Below are 20327 nucleotides of genomic sequence, written 5' to 3' on the forward strand. Positions count from 1 at the left end.
AGCTACATTCACTATGAGGAGGAATACTGTTATCCTCAAATATAATTTGCATTTATAATATGTTATTTAGTTTGTAAAGATGTTTAGACATTATTTATTCTGTTTTGTTTTTATGCTCCCATGTGAAGTTGATGTTTCAAAAGTTATTCTGACATTTTATGTACTTACTTATGTCATAATTCCTGTAACACTGATGTATATGTTATTTCGATTCTTTTGTAAAGCCTGCATTACCACAAATGTTCTCTGTGTTGTTATGTTCTTTAATGATGTATTTTGTTCCTTTGTAATTGTATTCTCATGTTATAAAATTGTAATTGACACCAGTTCAACAAATTAAGTAACTTCTATGCATACATTTCACTGCACACATTTCTGTTGGTCATAGTATATGCACAATATGTGAGAAGTTGGAACTTTTAGTGCTTTCATATGTGTTAATAATTCAGCAACAGACTGGTTAACAGTATAGCTGGTTCTAAGGACACACCAAAAAGTTTGTGAGTCCTCAAGTGGTGGTTTATGGACTTGCGATATTGTCTGCAAGACTCTTCGATGGTGATTGTGCACCTGCACAGTCGCAACAGATGGCTGCTGGCCGTCTCTACAAGGACTGAAGTGGGTCTGCACCTTTGATGATCCACCAATACCATTATTTCTACAAGGACTGCAGTGGATCTGCACCTCTCGTGGCCCACCAATACCATAATCTCTACCAGGACTACAGTGGGTCTGCTCTGTGATGACCTACCTACCAATATTCTTCAAAACTTCGACTGACTGTGCTGTGGGTTTGCTCTGTTGTGTCCCATTACCTGTCTGCATGTCAAGAGTCAGCACTGTCTTTCTGTTGGAAGGACAACACTACTTCTTCAAGACAGCATGGAACTCCACTACTTCCGTGTGCATTTTCTTTTACTGCTCAGACTTTGAGAAAAAAAGAAGCACTGCAATTTTACTGTGATGAATGATCAGGACTGTCTTTATTGACTGTGAGAAAATTTTTCTTTTGACCAACATTTTATCAATAAGTGTGTGCATTTGATTTCGTTTATTATTGTAATTACGAATTTTTTTTTCAAGTCTGTATTGGCCACTGCCCAAAAGAATTTGTAAAATTTTTTGTGGGGAGCATGGGGGCTATGTAAGTAGGCTGTTTAGGTTTCTATATTGGTAACGCCACGTAGCGTTCTGTATGGAAATCACTGACCGTGCTGTGTGCAGCCTGTGGCTGGTTTGCATTGTTGCTTATTTGTTATTGTAGTGTTGGGCAGTTGGATGTTAACAGCGCGTAGCGTTGTGCAGTTGGAGGTGAGCTGCCAGCAGTGGTGGATGTGGGGAGTGAGATGGCGCAGTTTTGAGAGCAGATGATCTGGACGTGTGTCCATCAGAGACAGTAAATTTGTAAGACTGGATGTCATGAACTGATATATTATGACTTTTGTGCACTATTAAGGTAAATACATTGTTTGTTCTCTATCAAAATCTTTCATTTACTTAGTATGCCTATCAATAGTTACTGCCTTCAGTAGTTTGAATCTTTTATTTAGCTGGCAGTAGTGGCGCTCGCTGTATTGCAGTAGTTCGAGTAACGAAGATTTTTGTGAGGTAAGTGATTTGTGAAAGGTATAGGTTAATGTTAGTCAGGGCCATTCTTTTGTAGGGATTATTGAAAGTCAGACTGCGTTGCGCTAAAAATATTTTGTGTCAGTTTAGTGATGATCAGAATAACTAAAGAGAGAAATGTCTGAGTACGTTCAGTTCTGCTCAGCTGTTTGAAAATCCAATAATGTAAGAGGTTTATCAGTACAGTAATTCATTAATTTTTCTAATGGGACGTTTCAAGATGAGTCGACCTGCAGGCGTAACAGATAGCAGAAAGGAGTTATCGCGTTTGGAGACCCCAAGACTGCACCGTGAATTTAGTTATCCGATTCATTGGTGTACTAACGCGGACTGCACAATGTGGTTACAACTAATGCTGTACGACTCACGGCCATGAAATACGGCATAGAAACAATGACCGTAAAAAGTGTCTCGCTTTGTCAGCGATAGTTATGTTCAAACACGACAGCAATTAAAACTTCCTGGCAGATTAAAATTGTGTGCCGGACCGAGACTCGAACTCGAGATCTTTGCATTTCGTGGGCAAGGGCTCTACCGATTGAGGTACCCAAGCTCGACTCACGACCCCTTCTCACAGCTTTACTTCCGGCAGTACCTCATCTCCTACCTGTCTAACTTCACAGAAGTTATTTTGCGAAACTTGCAGGTACATAACTTCTGGAAGAACAGGGAGTGCGGAGACATGGCTTAGCCACAGTCTGGCAGACATTTTCAGAATGAGATTTTCACTCCGCAGCGGGGGCTGTCCAGGAATTGCTGTTGCCGGTGAATGAAGGTCCATTCTAAAACCAGTGATGAGGGAATGACATACAAAATAACTTTTGGAGTTGGGTGCTTCGCCGAAGGCCATTGCTCACAGCAGCACGCCTGCGAGTCTCCGAGGGCCCAAATAGAACTGGGCAGTGCTTGTCTGGAGGCGTGTAGTATGATCCGACGTGTCACGGTTTTGCCTCGAGTCAAAACTGTACAAGGTATCGACTGCAGTGACGGTCCAATTAGACGTTAAATCCACAGTAAGTGGAGGGTCTAGTTGAAGTCGGAGGCTGTTCTGTGCTGCTTTGTGTTTTTCGTGCCATGTCTTGGACACACTTACTAGGATCACCATGGACGTCATCCAGGATTAAATATTCGCTCTACAGCGGAGAGTGTGCTGATATGATTAAAACTGCGTGCTGCACTGAGACTCGAACTCGGGACCTTTGCCTTCTGCGGGCTAGTGCTCTACCGACCGAGTTACCCAAGCACCACTCACCACGGGTCCTCACACCTTTACTTCCACCATTACCTCATCTCCTACCTTAGCTCAGTCGATAGAGCCCTTCCCCATGAAAGGCGAAGACCCGGCACACAGTTTTAATCTCTCAGGAAGTTTCAAGACCCAGAGTGTTCTTTTGAACATTACCAGTGGCTAAGTGTAGCCTATTTAACATACGCATGACGAGTGTTCACTGAGCAGCACCCATACGTTCCTGATTTGACGAGGAATGTCTCTGTCTATTTGAGACAAAAGGTGACACGTCGCAATCACATCCCTGCAGTTTGGTAGCTCTATGGCATCTAGTCATCAATGAGTGGTTTCGACTCAATACGGCATAGCCAAAGAAATAAAGATTTTAATGGTGCGATTTTCTATAACCGTCAGATATTTCAGAACTGCATTTTTAACTATCAACTGTACAAATAGACCTTTATTCCCTACCGGTTTCGTTCTCTAAGACATTCATCACAAGAAGACTATCAATAGAAAAGTGAAAAAATTCAATGTATGTATTATGTTCAGAATTCGGAAAATAACGTGAACACAAAAGCTAAAGAGAAATATTGAAGTACCTACAAAGGGAAAAGTATCAAGAGGAAAACCCATTCATCTTTCGCATTGTCAGATTGTTCGAAAGTCCACAGCGTTACAGCAAGTATACATGACGATCCATCATACACCCTGACCCTAAACAGCATCAAATTGCTCATACTATAGCACACAACCAAAACTGAAGGAACTTCGTAAGGTGCTCATGTCATTTTTGTTTTTTGTGTGTTATCGTCGGGAACGTCAGAGAGAGAAAGAGTTACGTTACTGTTGAATAATCTTTGGTCTTGTCATGGCACAGTCTTTGCGAGTCTGATACATTCTTAGTTGAAGTGTGGTATGTGATGCACATATTCAGTAATGCTGTGTTGACTTGTGATGGTATCTCTTAGATGAAGAAAGATTGATTGTATAGAACAGCAAGGATTGTTAAGATCTGTACACTGAAAGGTGAATGGAATATAAATTTTCAATAGTATTATTATTTTTGAAGAGAAGAAGTCTGAGGTAAGACTGCAGCACTGCGCAGCTAGGAATGATTACTGTCAGCTGGTTAACTCGCTCAGAGCTAAGAGAAAGGCCATCCCACTTCCCTGAGCCATGCTGTTACATATTAACTGATTAAGCTGTTTGGTTTTTATAGAAATTCTCTGTTAACATTGCATCCTTTTAAAATTATTGTTCTCTTTATTAAGCATAGTATTGTTCAGACCAATGCTATGTGTGAATATCACGTGAGGTTTTGCACTTTCTTTTTTGGATACATAATTCATTCTAAAATCTTTGTCTCGGAATATCATTTGATAGGAACCCCCCATGAACCATGGACCTTGCCGTTGGTGGGGAGGCTTGCGTGCCTCAGCAATACAGATGGCCGTACCGTAGGTGCAACCACAACGGAGGGGTATCTGTTGAGAGGCCAGACAAACATGTGGTTCCTGAAGAGGGGCAGCAGCCTTTTCAGTAGTTGCAGGGGCAACAGTCTGGATGATTGACTGATCTGGCCTTGTAACATTAACCAAAACGGCCTTGCTGTGCTGGTACTGCGAACGGCTGAAAGCAAGGGGAAACTACAGCCGTAATTTTTCCCGAGGACATGCAGCTCTACTGTATGATTAAATGATGATGGCGTCCTCTTGGGTAAAATATTCCGGAGGTAAAATAGTCCCCCATTCAGATCTCCGGGCGGGGACTACTCAGGAGGACGTCGTTATCAGGAGAAAGAAAACTGGCGTTCTACGGATCGGAGCGTGGAATGTCAGATCCCTTAATCGGGCAGGTAGGTTAGAAAATTTAAAAAGGGAAATGGATAGGTTAAAGTTAGATATAGTGGGAATTAGTGAAGTTCGGTGGCAGGAGGAACAAGACTTTTGGTCAGGTGATTACAGGGTTATAAATACAAAATCAAATAGGGGTAATGCAGGAGTAGGTTTAATAATGAATAAAAAAATAGGAGTGCGGGTTAGCTACTACAAACAGCATAGTGAACGCATTATTGTGGCCAAGATAGACACAAAGCCCATGCCTACTACAGTAGTACAAGTTTATATGCCAACTACCTCTGCAGATGATGAAGAAATAGATGAAATGTATGACGAGATAAAAGAAATTATTCAGGTAGTGAAGGGAGACGAAAATTTAATAGTCATGGGTGACTGGAATTCGTCAGTAGGAAAAGGGAGAGAAGGAAACGTAGGTGAATATGGATTGGGGGGAAGGAATGAAAGAGGAAGCCGCCTTGTAGAATTTTGCACAGAGCATAACTTAATCATAGTCAACACTTGGTTCAAGAATCATGAAAGAAGGTTGTATACCTGGAAGAATCCTGGAGATACTAAAAGGTATCAGATAGATTACATAATGGTAAGACAGAGATTTAGGAACCAGGTTCTAAATTGTAAGACATTTCCTGGGGCAGATGTGGATTCTGACCACAATCTATTGGTTATGAACTGCAGATTGAAACTGAAGAAACTGCAAAAAGGTGGGAATTTAAGGAGATGGGACCTGGATAAACTGAAAGAACCAGAGGTTGTAGAGAGTTTCAGGGAGAGCATAAGGGAACAATTGACAGGAATGGGGGAAAGAAATACAGTAGAAGAAAAATGGGTAGCTCTGAGGGATGAAGTAGTGAAGGCAGCAGAGGATCAAGTAGGTAAAAAAAAGGGGAGGGCTAATAGAAATCCTTGGGTAACAGAAGAAATATTGAATTTAATTGATGAAAGGAGAAAATATAAAAAAGCAGTAAATGAAGCAGGCAAAAAGGAATACAAACGTCTCAAAAATGATATCGACAGGAAGTGCAAAATGCCTAAGCAGGGATGGCTAGAGGACAAATGTAAGGATGTAGAGGCTTGTCTCACTAGGGGTAAGATAGATACTGCCTACAGGAAAATTAAAGAGACCTTTGGAGAGAAGAGAACCACTTGTATGAATATCAAGAGCTCAGATGGCAACCCAGTTCTAAGCAAAGAAGGGAAGGCAGAAAGGTGGAAGGAGTATATAGAGGGTTTATACAAGGGTGATGTACTTGAGGACAATATTATGGAAATGGAAGAGGATGTAGATGAAGACGAAATGGGAGATAAGATACTGCGTGAAGAGTTTGACAGAGCACTGAAAGACCTGAGTCGAAACAAGGCCCCGGGAGTAGACAACATTCCATTTGAACTACTGATGGCCTCGGGAGAGCCAGTCATGACAAAACTCTACCATCTGGTGAGCACGATGTATGAGACAGGCGAAATACCCTCAGACTTCAAGAAGAACATAATAATTCCAATCCCAAAGAAAGCAGGTGTTGACAGATGTGAAAATTACCGAACTATCAGTTTAATAAGTCACAGCTGCAAAATACTAACGCGAATTCTTTACAGACGAATGGAAAAACTGGTAGAAACCGACCTCGGGGAAGATCAGTTTGGATTCCGTAGAAATGTTGGAACACGAGAGGCAATACTAACCTTACGACTTATCTTAGAAGAAAGATTAAGAAAAGGCAAACCTACGTTTCTAGCATTTGTAGACTTAGAGAAAGCTTTTGACAATGTTGACTGGAATACTCTCTTTCAAATTCTGAAGGTGGCAGGGGTAAAATACAGGGAGCGAAAGGCTATTTACAGTTTGTACAGAAACCAGATGGCAGTTATAAGAGTCGAGGGGCATGAAAGGGAAGCAGTGGTTGGGAAAGGAGTAAGACAGGGTTGTAGCCTCTCCCCGATGTTATTCAATCTGTATATTGAGCAAGCAGTAAAGGAAACAAAAGAAAAATTCGGAGTAGGTATTAAAATTCATGGAGAAGAAGTAAAAACTTTGAGGTTCGCCGATGACATTGTAATTCTGTCAGAGACAGCAAAGGACTTGGAAGAGCAGTTGAACGGAATGGACAGTGTCTTGAAAGGAGGATATAAGATGAATATCAACAAAAGCAAAACGAGGATAATGGAATGTAGTCAAATTAAGTCGGGTGATGCTGAGGGAATTAGATTAGGAAATGAGACACTTAAAGTAGTAAAGGAGTTTTGCTATTTAGGGAGTAAAATAACCGATGATGGTCGAAGTAGAGAGGATATAAAATGTAGACTGGCAATGGCAAGGAAAGCGTTTCTCAAGAAGAGGAATTTGTTAACATCGAGTATAGATTTAAGTGTCAGGAAGTCGTTTCTGAAAGTATTTGTATGGAGTGTAGCCATGTATGGAAGTGAAACATGGACGATAACTAGTTTGGACAAGAAGAGAATAGAAGCTTTCGAAATGTGGTGCTACAGAAGAATGCTGAAGATAAGGTGGGTAGATCACGTAACTAATGAGGAGGTATTGAATAGGATTGGGGAGAAGAGAAGTTTGTGGCACAACTTGACTAGAAGAAGGGATCGGTTGGTAGGACATGTTTTGAGGCATCAAGGGATCACAAATTTAGCATTGGAGGGCAGTGTGGAGGGTAAAAATCGTAGGGGGAGACCAAGAGATGAATACACTAAGCAGATTCAGAAGGATGTAGGTTGCAGTAGATACTGGGAGATGAAGAAGCTTGCACAGGATAGAGTAGCATGGAGAGCTGCATCAAACCAGTCTCGGGACTGAAGACCACAACAACAACAGGAACAGTTACTCTCCCCACCCCACTATTTATCATTACGCTTTATCACATGCAACAGTTTGAATACGTATTTAGAAATAGAAATCTAGCTTAGCCGCTGCGTGCTTGTTGTTTGCTGTTGTGGTTTCGAGAAATCTGCAACAACGTTGTCAAGACGCGAGGTAAGTGGAAATTTTGATTAGTACCAGGTAATTGTTTTGCTTCAGTTACGCCTTTAATATAAAGACAAGTTGCGTTCAGACCTTTTACAGTTCAGTTCAAATTAGTTTCTGTTTGGTCAAACGTTAGCACACGAATTTTAATTGGATAACAGTTTGTGGGTACATAGTGTTGGTCGTGTGACGAGGGCCTCCCGGCGGGTAGACTGCTCGCCTGGTGCAAGTCTTTCGATTTGAAGCCACTTCGGCGACTTGCGCGTCGATGGGTATGAAATGATGAGGATTAGGACAACGCAACACCCAGTCCCTGAGCGGAGAAAATCTCCGCCCAGCCGGGAATCGAACCCTGGCCCTTAGGATTGACAGTCAGTCGCGCTGACCACTCAGCTACCGGGGGCGGAAATAGTGTTGGTAAAGTCTACATATTAGTGTTGGTAATATGTAGACTTTTGTAGAGTGGGAGGTAAAGTTGGGCAAAATTTCATACAGGTATAAGTATAGTAGGGAGGTTACAACTATCATGAAGAATTATCCCAGTTCACGAGAGGACAACGCGTATCACACAGGCTTCAACCACTTTTTAAGTGCAAAATTGTTTACTCTTGCATTGTGTTATCCCATGCACTCATACTGCAAAACTGTACTTCAGTCTGCTGATTGGATCTGTTGTGTTGGCATTCATGAACATCATTCTGTTGTGGGAGGGGGAGGGGAGAAAGGGGCGGGGAGACGGTGGTTCCAATAGCATAAAGTTCGCCCACATACCGCTCTTGTCACCCAACACGCTCTAAAAGGTGTCGACACGTTGCATTGGACTTCTCGATCACCAGACCTGTTTCCAATCGAGTACATGTGGGACATCATCGGACGAAAACTGCAGCGTCATCAACAAACAGCACTAAATGTCCCTTTATTGACCGACCAAATGCAACAGGTTCGCAAATGCCTCGCACAAACTGACACCGGGCACCTGTACAACACAATGATTGCACGTTTGCATGGTTTCATTCAATATTCTGGTGGTTAATAGCGATTAATAATGTACCTGTGTCTCATATTTGCAATGACTTATCTCGCGCTTACTTTAACATGTAGTCTTACAATGTTAATCACTTAAATATATTACCTAAACAAATATATTCCTGAAATTTCATTGCTCTACATTAATTATTTTTTGACTTTACGATTTTTGCGTCAGTGTGTATCTGTTGATATGTAAGGAACCATACTATTGACAACCAGTATGTATTTACAGATTGTAACGTTCAACAACCTAAATCACAAATTACATACTAGCACTGACGCAGCATTTGGTTTCTCTTCATATATATATATTTACTTGTACGAGGGTTGGAACTTTAATAGTGGCAATTATTTATTTACAGCTCGTGCAAAATAGATACGTGTTTCAAAGTTTTACTGATCTTCAAAGTAGTCGCCAGTATTGTGTATAACCTGTTGCCAGCGATGTGGAAGTCATAGGAAACTCTTTGCAGTGCCAGTTGTGTTAAGAGTTCGAGCGGCGTGATCTATTTCCCGACGAATTTGCAGCAGTTCTGAAGCGAATATCGTGAAGTGTTTCCTTCAGTTTTGAAATGGAATTGAACTCACGAGGGCTTAAGTCAGGGGAGTACGATAGGTGGTATAGCACTTAGCAGCCCAATCAGTCAAACAAATCAGTAACAGCTTGCACTGTACGTGCTTGTGCATTGTCCTGCAAAATGATGGACAGGTTCTGCAGAAAGTGTCATCTTATGTCTCTAAGCTGGTTGTAGGTTGTGTTCCAAAAATGAATAGCATAGAGACAGAAACTGGTCGTAGGTTGTGCAAAAATGAACGAGCTGAGAATAAATAGTTGCCACTATTAAGGTTCCAACCCTTGTATGTATCACTCTTCGAGAATTGATGTCAGTTCGTTTTCATGTATATTACAGGCCGTCACATAGAAGACAACATAGTCGCACGGCAGTACGATGTTCTTCTAAAATACACTTTATATCCTCTAGTCAGCTGGGATTATTCTTCATCACAGTTCCTTCACATTTGGTCGTATATTATTGTAAGATCAATAAGATGCTTTTTAAGGTCGTGGTATACGACAGATGGTTATTTATGCTTATTGTAACGTTGTGGACTTTCGAACCATCTAAATGAAACATGAACTTTTTTTTCCGTCTGATGTTTGTGCCTTTGTAGGTTCTTTAATATTTCTCTTTAACATTCGTGTTATTTGCTGGACATAATGTGTACATTCCATTTTTTTCATTTTTCTGTTGATATTCTTCCTGTGATGATGGTCTGAAAGACACAAACCGGTAGAGGATTAAGGTTTATTTGTACAGCCGATGGTTAAAAATGCAGTCCTTTCAATACCTGAAGGAATTTGTGGACTCTCTTGAACTGAAGCCGTTATCGTGGGCAGAGGCGGTGTTACACGGTGTTAGCGTAACGCCTCTTTGGGGTGACGCAACTTTTTGCCCGGTGTGCTTAGGCTGTTGTTGATGAAAGTCCCGCTGCATGAATCCTGCAGGTGACCGCCCTCGGCGTAGGGATGATAGTTGAAGACGGAATGTCGCTTCCCGAAATAGCGAAGGACGGAATGTAGTCGTTATTCAGGAGCGGTACGTGCACCGAGCCACTGTGTGTATCATGAATAATTGATAGCAGTCGCAGCGGCGGCGGTCGCGTTCATATGCAAAAGTGTGCGTGGATGGATGCAAGGCAGCCCGCCAGATTACCATAGGAGAACGAGCCGGCCGTGCACCGGAGCGCTCCCGCTCACTCTGCGTGGCTCTCATCAACACATGCACGTGTACAGGGCGTCACGAGACTTTTGGGTTCAAAATTACATGAATTGTACATCTTATTACTCTGAAACATATAATACAGGGTTTTTCTTAAGTACGTGCAGGGTTTCGTAAGGCGACGGCGCGTAAACTACAAGGCGTACAGAACACAGACACAAGTAAGTGGACACAGCACCTCTCCAGTTTTTAACTCACATTACAGGTGATCAATATGGTAACCGTTGGTGACGCGGCAAACATCACTATGATAGATTCTTCCGTCACGGTCAGTATCAAAAACATCATTAATTACCCATCCTTGCAACTACAGTGCCTGATAAGAATTAGTAAATCCACTTAGAGGTTTCCAGTTCACTCAAGATTTATTGATACAACAGTGCATATGTAGTGCAGGATATGATTACATGTACAGATCAACAGCACAAGCGGTTCCGAGATGTCAGTTGTCAATCTATGCTCCAAGATCCATATTAGTACGTGGTGTAGCCTTCACGGGCGACAATGCAGGCCCTGACTCAAGCATCCAGTCGATCGTACAGATGACGAATACCGTCCTGGGATAAGTTATGCTGCATCTTGTCGAGCTCTTCACGTTGTTCTGTAAGAGTTGTTTGTTGACGAGCCGCATGACTCACTTCTAGTCCCATCATAACCCACGCGTGCTGCATTGAGACAAGTTTGCAGTTCGTGCTGGCCAGGGAAGTTGCTACACAGCTTGTAGAGTACTTTAGATTAGTTTTTCGTTGCATAGACGCGAGCTGATGAGATCCTCGTGGATGTGTAACATGTCTATATATATATATATATATATATATATATATATATATATATATATATATAATTTTTTTTGCAGATGACACAAGTATTGCAATAAATAGTATGTCCGAGTGTAGTTCTAGTAAGATTTGCTAATGATGTTTTCATGGATATTAATAATTGGTTTAAAGCCAATTCACTGACATTAAACTTCGAAAAGACTCACTATATGCAATTCAGAACCTGTAACAGGTTTCCACCCAGCATATGCATAAAGTATGAAGAAGAGCAAATAGAAGAGGTTGACAGTCTTAAATTCCTGGGATTACAACTTGATAATAAATTCAGTTGTGAGGAGCACACCACAGAACTGCAGAAACGCCTTAACAAATTTGTATTTGGAATTCGAATGTTAGCTGACATAGGCGACATAAAAATGAAAAAGCTTGCATACTTTGCCTACTTTCATTCCATAATGCCATATGGTATTATATTTTGGGGTAACTCTTCAAGTCAAACAAAAGTTTTCAGAGTCCAAAAGCGTGTAATAAGTATTATTTGTGGAGTAAATTCACTGAAGTCCTGTAGAAACCTCTTCAAAGAACTGGGTATACTAACTACTGCCTCTCCGTATATTTACTCCTTAATGAAATTTGTCCTAAATAATATATCTCTTTTTCCAACAAACATCTCAGTTCACACATACAATACCAGGAACAAAAATGATCTTCACAACGACTTAAAAGGACTTACTTTAGTTCAAAAAGGGGTCCACTACTCAGGAATACTCATCTTCAATAATTTGCCAGCAAACATAAAAAATTTAGTTACAAATAAAGATCAGTTTAAAAGGAGCCTTAAAGACTTACTAGTTGCCAACTCCTTCTACTCCATAGATGAATTTTTTAATAGAAACAAATGATGTATTGTATATATTCATACTATTAGTATTGTTATTTCAGCTTAAAAAAAAAAGAGATTCACGAGCAGTGTGTAGGCGAGCATAAACTTGTTGGGACATCGCCTTCCCGTTACAAGAACAGCAAAAAAAACGCGTCTAACATTCTGCCCTTACTGTCGGCTGGTTAGCGTCCCCTCCAGAAACACCAAAGGTGAAGGAGAGTTGTACCTTATCGCGTCACAGACTATAATACCTGGAATGGGGCCCGTGTGACTTGTTCTGTATGAGACAGCGCTCACCAGGCCCACGCCGTATTCGCAAACGACCATCACTTGCCCGCAGGCAGTATTTGCATTTATCATTGAAGATCACGGCGCACAGTTCCATTTGCCATGTGGTCCTCTGACGGTACGAGTCGAGCCGTGCACGTCGATGCTGTGGCGTGGCTGGAAGATGACCTAGAGGTAAGCGTTCCCGTAGTCCCACTGCTAATCGCCGGTTCACAGTAGTTCTTGCTGAGGCGTCTGGGCTCACAAGCCCACTTATCTGTACTGTGGTAGCTGTACGATTTGTGTCCTCGGAGTCTTTCGCGATGGCATACTCGGTTCTCGGTTTTCAAGCCGCGTCAATTCGAATAAAATCCTCGAGCTTTCGATGACGATCTCCGCCACACTGGGTCTATCTGATTGGCTGTTGATGATGTCATCAGGTCTATATAAGCGAGAAACCGTAGCAGTCAGTGAACTCGTGACGACGATGGCGGAGATGGTCATCGAAAGCTCGAGAATTTTGTTCGAATTGACGCCGCTTGAAAATCGAAAACGTTTTATTCAGCTGTGCGATCTGTCAGTGCTCCCTTTACAATGCGACATCCTGGCGGGCGCCTGTGCTTCGTGAACGTCGAGAACCTCGTCTACGGATGTGAGAATGGTCACGTGGCTTCTGATACCAGCATCTTTGCACAACTGAGGCAGCACTTCCAACCTGTGTGGCAATTCTCCAAAACGACCATCCCGCCACTTGGTAGGTGACCATTTGACCCCTCTCACACTCGCTCAGTTGGCTGTAGAAAGAAAGAGTGCGTCCTCTGCGGCATGGTTACCTAGCAGGCAAATGTTTGCACCACAATGAGCGCTCTGGCTGTGAGCATGCCCTCTTAAAGGGCAGACGCAGGTGACACACTGGTAGCTACGCCACTTCGCTCTCTGTTGGTGTGCGGCGCTGGAACCATCATCAGTACCTCTACTATCCCCCGGGCAGCATACATCACCGGATCAATATCGACGTCGCGTTTCCAGGTGTATAGATTTTTTTTTCGGCAGTGACGGGCCACTGCAGAAGAGGAAGGTCGTGATCGGAAGCACGCCCAGTCTAATTTAGTTCAATGTCTGTACGGAGCAGTTATAAATGAAACCGAGACAGATGCGGAAGAAAGTAAGTAAACTGTTTATTATTTCATAACTGTAGTCATAATTGTTAATACATTTTTCTAACTGTGAGATAAGACGGTCATTGCCTCCATGGAAAAATGTTTGCGGTTGCCTACGGAACCATAATTGTACCCAGGGGTGCACCTCCTCATCCGAAGCAAATGGTCAACTATGAACGTCTTTCTTCGAGACACTAAAAATATGAGGAGTTATCGGAACTATATTGAAAATGTGTAATGGCTTCTCTGTTGTACCTGACCAAAATAAGACTGTACAGTTATGAGTTATTAACTTGCTTTGAGAGGAGTAAGAGTGGTATTAGAACACGTAAAATATTAGTACATTTTACTACAGGATAGATATGAAGATTTACTTTGTATACTCCATTTCCACAGGAATGCTCTCAGCATTTACAACTTGAGCCGTGCGTGGCTCGTGTTCCCACCGTTATGTATTTTACACCCTGTTTTGAACTTACTTCCACCTCACTACGTTAATTTAAATTACTACTGTCACTGAGTTGCTGCTTGGCCTGACCGTGTGCGGCGTTAGCAGCGCGTATCGATATATCGCCTCTCGTAGTATTTTTGCTTTACTGCTATTACTTCCCGGTCGTCGTCTGTCTTATGTGAGCTCCGGTCGGGACTTCGGGTCGCGAATTCGGGTCTGCCACTCATTTGGAACGCGACTGGGGCGCAGTCAGGACCTGCCAGTCGGGGAGTTGCAATGCGACACTAGTGCAGTCGGGTTGGAGCAGTGAGGTCTGCGTCGACACGGGTCGCCCGACCATTGCCGCCACGCAACACTTGAGCCGAGCCACGGTCTTAGTGGATCGTTGGTCATGCGTCCTACCAGATGACGTGTTGTGGTACGCCGATCCTTCATGAGTCGGCTGTGTGTGTGTGTGTGTGTGTGTGAGTCGGCTGTGCGTGTGTGTGTGTGTGTGTGTGTGTGTGTGTGCGCGCGCGTGCATCGACTCCCGATTTGTCTTCCTACGTGCTTAGTTACTGTTGCGTTTCGTTCAGGTCTTCGTGCAAGTGTTTGTCAGGTTGTGTGTGTAGTTTGTGTGATTTTAATTGACGAGTTATTTTAAATGTCGTCGGCATATTGGCTCTGAAAGGTCGGTCGTCTCATCGGGCGACGTGTAACTGGTTCTCTGAGCGCTTCTGGGCCTCTTCAACAACCATCTTGTGGAACTTGGGTCGGTTCTTTCCTGGTGCAGGGATGTCGTTTAGCCAGTGGGTTTGTTTCCTCTGCATGGTTGGGTCCGAGCCAGTATTTCCGCCGTCGTGTGTCTGGAAGTGAGTGGGAGACGCACCAGCAGTGCAGTCGCGAAGGAGCAGCAGTCGCGACGGACCAGCATGCAGTCGGTCGGTTGCTGCGGACCAGGTAAGATATCTCCGCGCGGTGCAGTCGCTGGGTCCGCTGCCAGTCCCTGCGCAATGTCGGAACTTGTGTAGAGCTGTCCAATCGCTACGAGCTTCGTGGTTCACCGACGCAGGACGTCAAAGTTGAGTGTGGTTTTAAGTGCCCAATCCTCGTCCATTCGTGTTGTTTGTTTCGGTGGTTCGCTGTTGGGGAGGTTTCCTTGTAAGCAACACCGAGTGTTTGTACATATTTGATTGTGGATAATTACGTCCGTAACATTTTGTATTTGAGTTCTTATGTACCGATTGGTGGCAAGCAAGTCGCTTTTTCGGTCGGTCCGTGGCTGTCTCCCGGTTGGGTTCCGACGAATCAAGTGTAGTTGGGCTCACCGCCTCTCGCCTAAGTGAACGAGTGCAGACCGACCTCCCTGGAGGCTTCTGAGTGCCACCGGTGTTTAATTATCTGTTTAAAATTTAAGGCTTATGGTTATTTTTTCTTTTCTTAAAAATTTTGCAAAATTAATTCTTTAATTTATCTTTCAAGCTTAAACATTGCGGCCTTCTGCCTTTAAAAGATTGTGGTAATATGTTCTAAAATTTTGAAACTTAATTGTGGCCTTCAGCCTTTGGTATTGCACCTTGCATATGTTTGTTCTGTCTACCTTGCTGTGATTTTTTTTTCATTTTTATCTTGCTGATTTGTTAAGATTTCTTGTTTGGAGGCCTTCAGCCATGAAAGAGTTGCATTCGGTAAAGGTCCGGCTATGTGCCTCTTTGGTTGTGAAAAAGTTATTAGATTCAATAAATTACAATTAGAATGTGAAACTGACCTCAACCTTATTCGGCCCTATCCACAATCCTAATTACCTGTTCTGTCCAGCGGGTTAAGCGGGCGTATTACTACTGTCTCTGAATATTAAAGTATCACTGGGTACAGACAGTTTTACGAGACTCTTCACTTGGAGTACATCGATATCATGTTCACAGTTAAAGTTCAGCGTAAGACGTAATACACATTGTTGCCCTATCGAAAATGATGTTGTCATCTTAATTATTGATCACGGACTGCGCTGAGCCTTCCTCTACTCGGCTGTATGTCGGAGTCCGTGCGGTGGCGCTGCACAGCTGGGAGGGAGGGCTGGGTCTGACAGCGCCTCCGATTCGTCGGTGCTGTACGCTCAGGGACGTCGCGATCTTCTGTGGTATCAAGCGAGGCGCCGAGTTCCCTATGGTCCCGCGATCTTTGGACGATACCACACTCCCAGGGAAACTCCTGCAAAATTGCCGAAACAACCTGGCTACAAAATGACTGCCTGCATGTTGCCAAGGTTGCTGCGACTACGCTGCAGAGGTTTCGCTTGGAAGCCCTCACACATCCTCCTCATAGTCCCGATCTCCTCCCATGCGATTTACGTATTTTTGGTTCCCTGATAAAAGACGTTCGTGGCAGATAATTTGCTTCGGACAAGGAGGTGCACGCCACGTTCTTCCGTAGACAACAGCACACATTTTTCCATGGAATAATTAACCGTTTTGCCTCACAGTTAGATAAATATATTAACTGTTAGGGCAGTTACTTTTGAAATGATAAACAGTTTGCTCAATTTTTTTTCCGTCTGTCTCGTTTTCATTTGACTGCCCCTTATAGGCAAATGAGAAAGTCTAGAAGAAAGTGGGTGGAGGACTGTCTTGTTGAAAAAAGAACTTGTACTTTCTCATGTTGAGAAATCAAAAGGATAATGAATGAAAAGCACCAGTTTGCTTTTGTTGTACAATATTACTTTTATTGTTAACCGGTTTTCGGCTTACAAGGCCATCTTCAGACATTGTGACATCTGAAGATGGCCTTGTAAGCCGAAAACCGGTTAGCAATAAAAGTAATATTGTAGAACAAAAGCAAACTGGTGCTTTTCATTCATTATTATAATGTTGTTCTACCAAGAACAGACGGAATATTCTGTGAAATCAAAAGGAGGCATCTGTTTTACTTCGCAAACACTTCCTAAAGCCAATATCTTGGCTTCAGAAAATTGTTTCTAAGAAAAATGAAGTTTCCGCTGTCTTGTCGTAATTATGGTTGAGGGCTTTCAAATAAAATGAAATGATGAAGGTGTTGGCCCTCAACAACGTACCCTCCGACTGAGAGTAAAAATATTAAGGTTTTGGCTGGTTTCGTTGTCTAGGGGCTGGGATACGTAGTTGCCGCATTACAAACCAAACACTGCTGAGTCCCCAGTACACAATATAAATATACACATGAATCGAATGGTCGAAGGTTCCTATCACTCGGCAATTGCGAATGTAACGTAGAAATTTATAAATGAAAGTTTGCAATTAAATAAAATCTGCAGGTACTATCTTAACGACTTTAAATGATGAGTGCGATAGTAGAAGTACTTTTGGGAAAGCGGTATATTTCTACAAAACACTTATTGGTGTCGATGGTCCAGCAATTAAACAAAGTATAATTTGAATAACAGGGAAACAATAGATTCCTACTGCACGTAATTAGTTATGAACAACAACAGAGCTCGTGCGATATTCACTTCTAAACGCACACTACGTCTTGACTGTAGAAGCCACGGAAATCTCACAAGTGCACAAGTCAGCACCACGAAATATTTCTATCTGCTGCGACCACGCGCAAACCGCTCCACACTCTCCAAGTCCCTCTCCCGCGACTGTGCGTCCGTCGCGCCGTCGCGTCCAGCCTCCACGTGTCCTGTGCGACTACCCACGCTGCGCTCACCAGAACTACCTCAGGTCCTCTCCGGAAACGATGCTCCTCCCCAACCTCCATACGTTTCTCTCAGTAACGAACGCTGTGATTGGCTAGTGCGCTCCCACCATGTCTCCAAGCCAGCGTACACTCACAACACATACGAAATACTGGATTTACATTTAAATAACTTCAAATTAAATAAATATTCCTACGGTTCGACCATAAACATGCTCTAACATACATTATTAAATATATAAACAAATTAAATACACATATATCAAAGGAATAACAACAAAAGGTAGGCCAGTAGCCTAATCTACATCTACATACATACACCGCAATCCACCATACGGTGCGCGGGGGAGGGTACCTCGTACCACAACTAGCATCTTCTCTCCCTGTTCCACTCCCAAACAGAACGAGGGAAAAATGACTGCCTATATGCCTCTGTACGAGCCCTAATCTCTCTTATCTTATCTTTGTAGTCTTTCCGCGTACTGCAGTCAGCCTCAAATGCTGGTTCTCTGAATTTCCTCAGCAGCGATTCACGAAAAGAACGCTTCCTTTCCTCCAGAGACTCCCACCCGAGTTCCTGAAGCATTTTCGTAACACTCGCGTGATGATCCAACCTACCAGCAAAAAATCTAGCAGCCCGCCTCTGAATTGCTTCTATGTCCTCCCTCAATCCGAGCTGATAGGGATCCCAAACGCTCGAGCAGTACTCAAGAATAGGTCGTATTAGTGTTTTATAAGCGGTCTTCTTTACAGATGAACCACGTCTTCCCAAGATTCTACCAATGAAGCGAAGACGACTATCCGCCTTCCCCACAACTGCCATTACATGCTTGTCCCACTTCATATCGCTCTGCATTGTTACGCCCAAATATTTAATCGACGTGACTGTGTCAAGCGCTACACTACTAATGGAGTATTCAAACATTACGGGATTCTTTTTCCTATTCATCTGCAATAATTTACATTTATCTATATTTAGAGTTAGCTGCCATTCTTTACACCAATCACAAATCCTGTCCAAGTCATCTTGTATCCTCCTACAGTCACTCAACGACGACACCTTCCCGTACACCACAGCATCATCAGCAAACAGCCGCACATTGCTATCCACCCTATCCAAAAGATCATTTATGTAGATAGAAAACAACAGCGGACCTACCATACTTTCCTGGGGCACTCCAGATCATACCCTCACCTCCGATGAACACTCACCATCGAGGACAACGTACTAATGTCTCTGTGCTTTCTAAAACACAGTAAATATTTAATCAGTTTCTTCATGAGTAGTATATATCGGACATAAACAAAGACATAGATGAATAAATATGTTTGTAAGCATGCTGCTACCGTTTTTTCGTGTAACTGTGGAGTACTTATGGCCTGACGCGATCGATAGTAATCGGCCACTTTGATCTACAATAACTCATGTACTATTTAAGTTACGTTCCTGTAATTCATATCAATTTAGGTTTACTCTAATAGCTTTCTAAGGACTTGTAGATCGACGAAATCGGATGAAGCGTTTAGATTTTGGAAATTCGTTGCTGGGTGTTACTTGTATAATTTACAGTCAGATACTAAACTTTAAACTAATAAATCACTCCGTCTTCAGGCCACAAGTGGCCCGTCGGGACCATCTGACCGCCGTGTCATCCTCAGGGGAGGATGCGGATAGGAAGGGCGTGGGGTCAGCACACCGCTCTCCCGGTCGTTATGATGGTATTCTTGACCGAAGCCGCTACTAATCGGTCGAGTAGCTCCTCAATTGGCATCACGAGGCTGAGTGAACCCTGAAAAATGGAAACAGCGCATGGCGGCCGGGATGGTCACCCATCCAAGCGCCGACCACGCCCGGCGGCGCTTAACTTCGGTGATCTCACGGGAACTGGTGTAGCCACTGCGGCAAGGCCGTTGCCCTTAAACTAATAATGATATGTAAAATCTGATTACATCATCAGAATCGTCGTACAAATAATGGTAATGTACTCGTACATGTTTCTTTTGTACCATCATTCATCTGGCTACTATTAATTTCCATACGAACTGTGAAATGTCTGCTATTATGGTTTCACAAAGTCCGCCATCTCTGGCGCTCCCGGCACAGACATCTCCTTCATCGACACAAAGCACCGTCCTTGTCACAGCGTCAACATGGAGTTACCAGCCACGTGATCGAGCCGGACCCCTCTTCCTTCGGCCAACATCCAGCACCACGTGGTCGGCCTGCCGAGCGGCCCACGCACACCGAGCGCCCTGTGCGGCCACGCCAGCTCCGAACTTAGAATATTCTCAGGGCGCCACAATTCACCCTTACCTCACACGGTACAAGCCATTGCCGCAGCATGTCCAGGTACACGAAACCAGTCACAGTTTTCTCCAGAAAGAAAAATTGTCCACAAACTTTTGATGAGAACATGGCAGAAAAGACAATAACTTTAGGTGAATCATGAATGTACTGTACAATCTAGCGTGAATGTTCTGTGCCCCAAACAAGCACTTTATGACTGTTAACCTTCCAGACACGTGAAACGTGATTTCATCACTGAATACCAACATCTACGAAAATCCATCTTCCTCCAGTAGCCGCTGCAAGTCATTACAAAAGTCATAGCTAAGCCGTTGTCCCGAACAGTCAGCGC

This window comes from Schistocerca cancellata, chromosome 1 (assembly GCF_023864275.1).
Source record: "Schistocerca cancellata isolate TAMUIC-IGC-003103 chromosome 1, iqSchCanc2.1, whole genome shotgun sequence".
Lineage (NCBI taxonomy): Eukaryota > Metazoa > Arthropoda > Insecta > Orthoptera > Acrididae > Schistocerca > Schistocerca cancellata.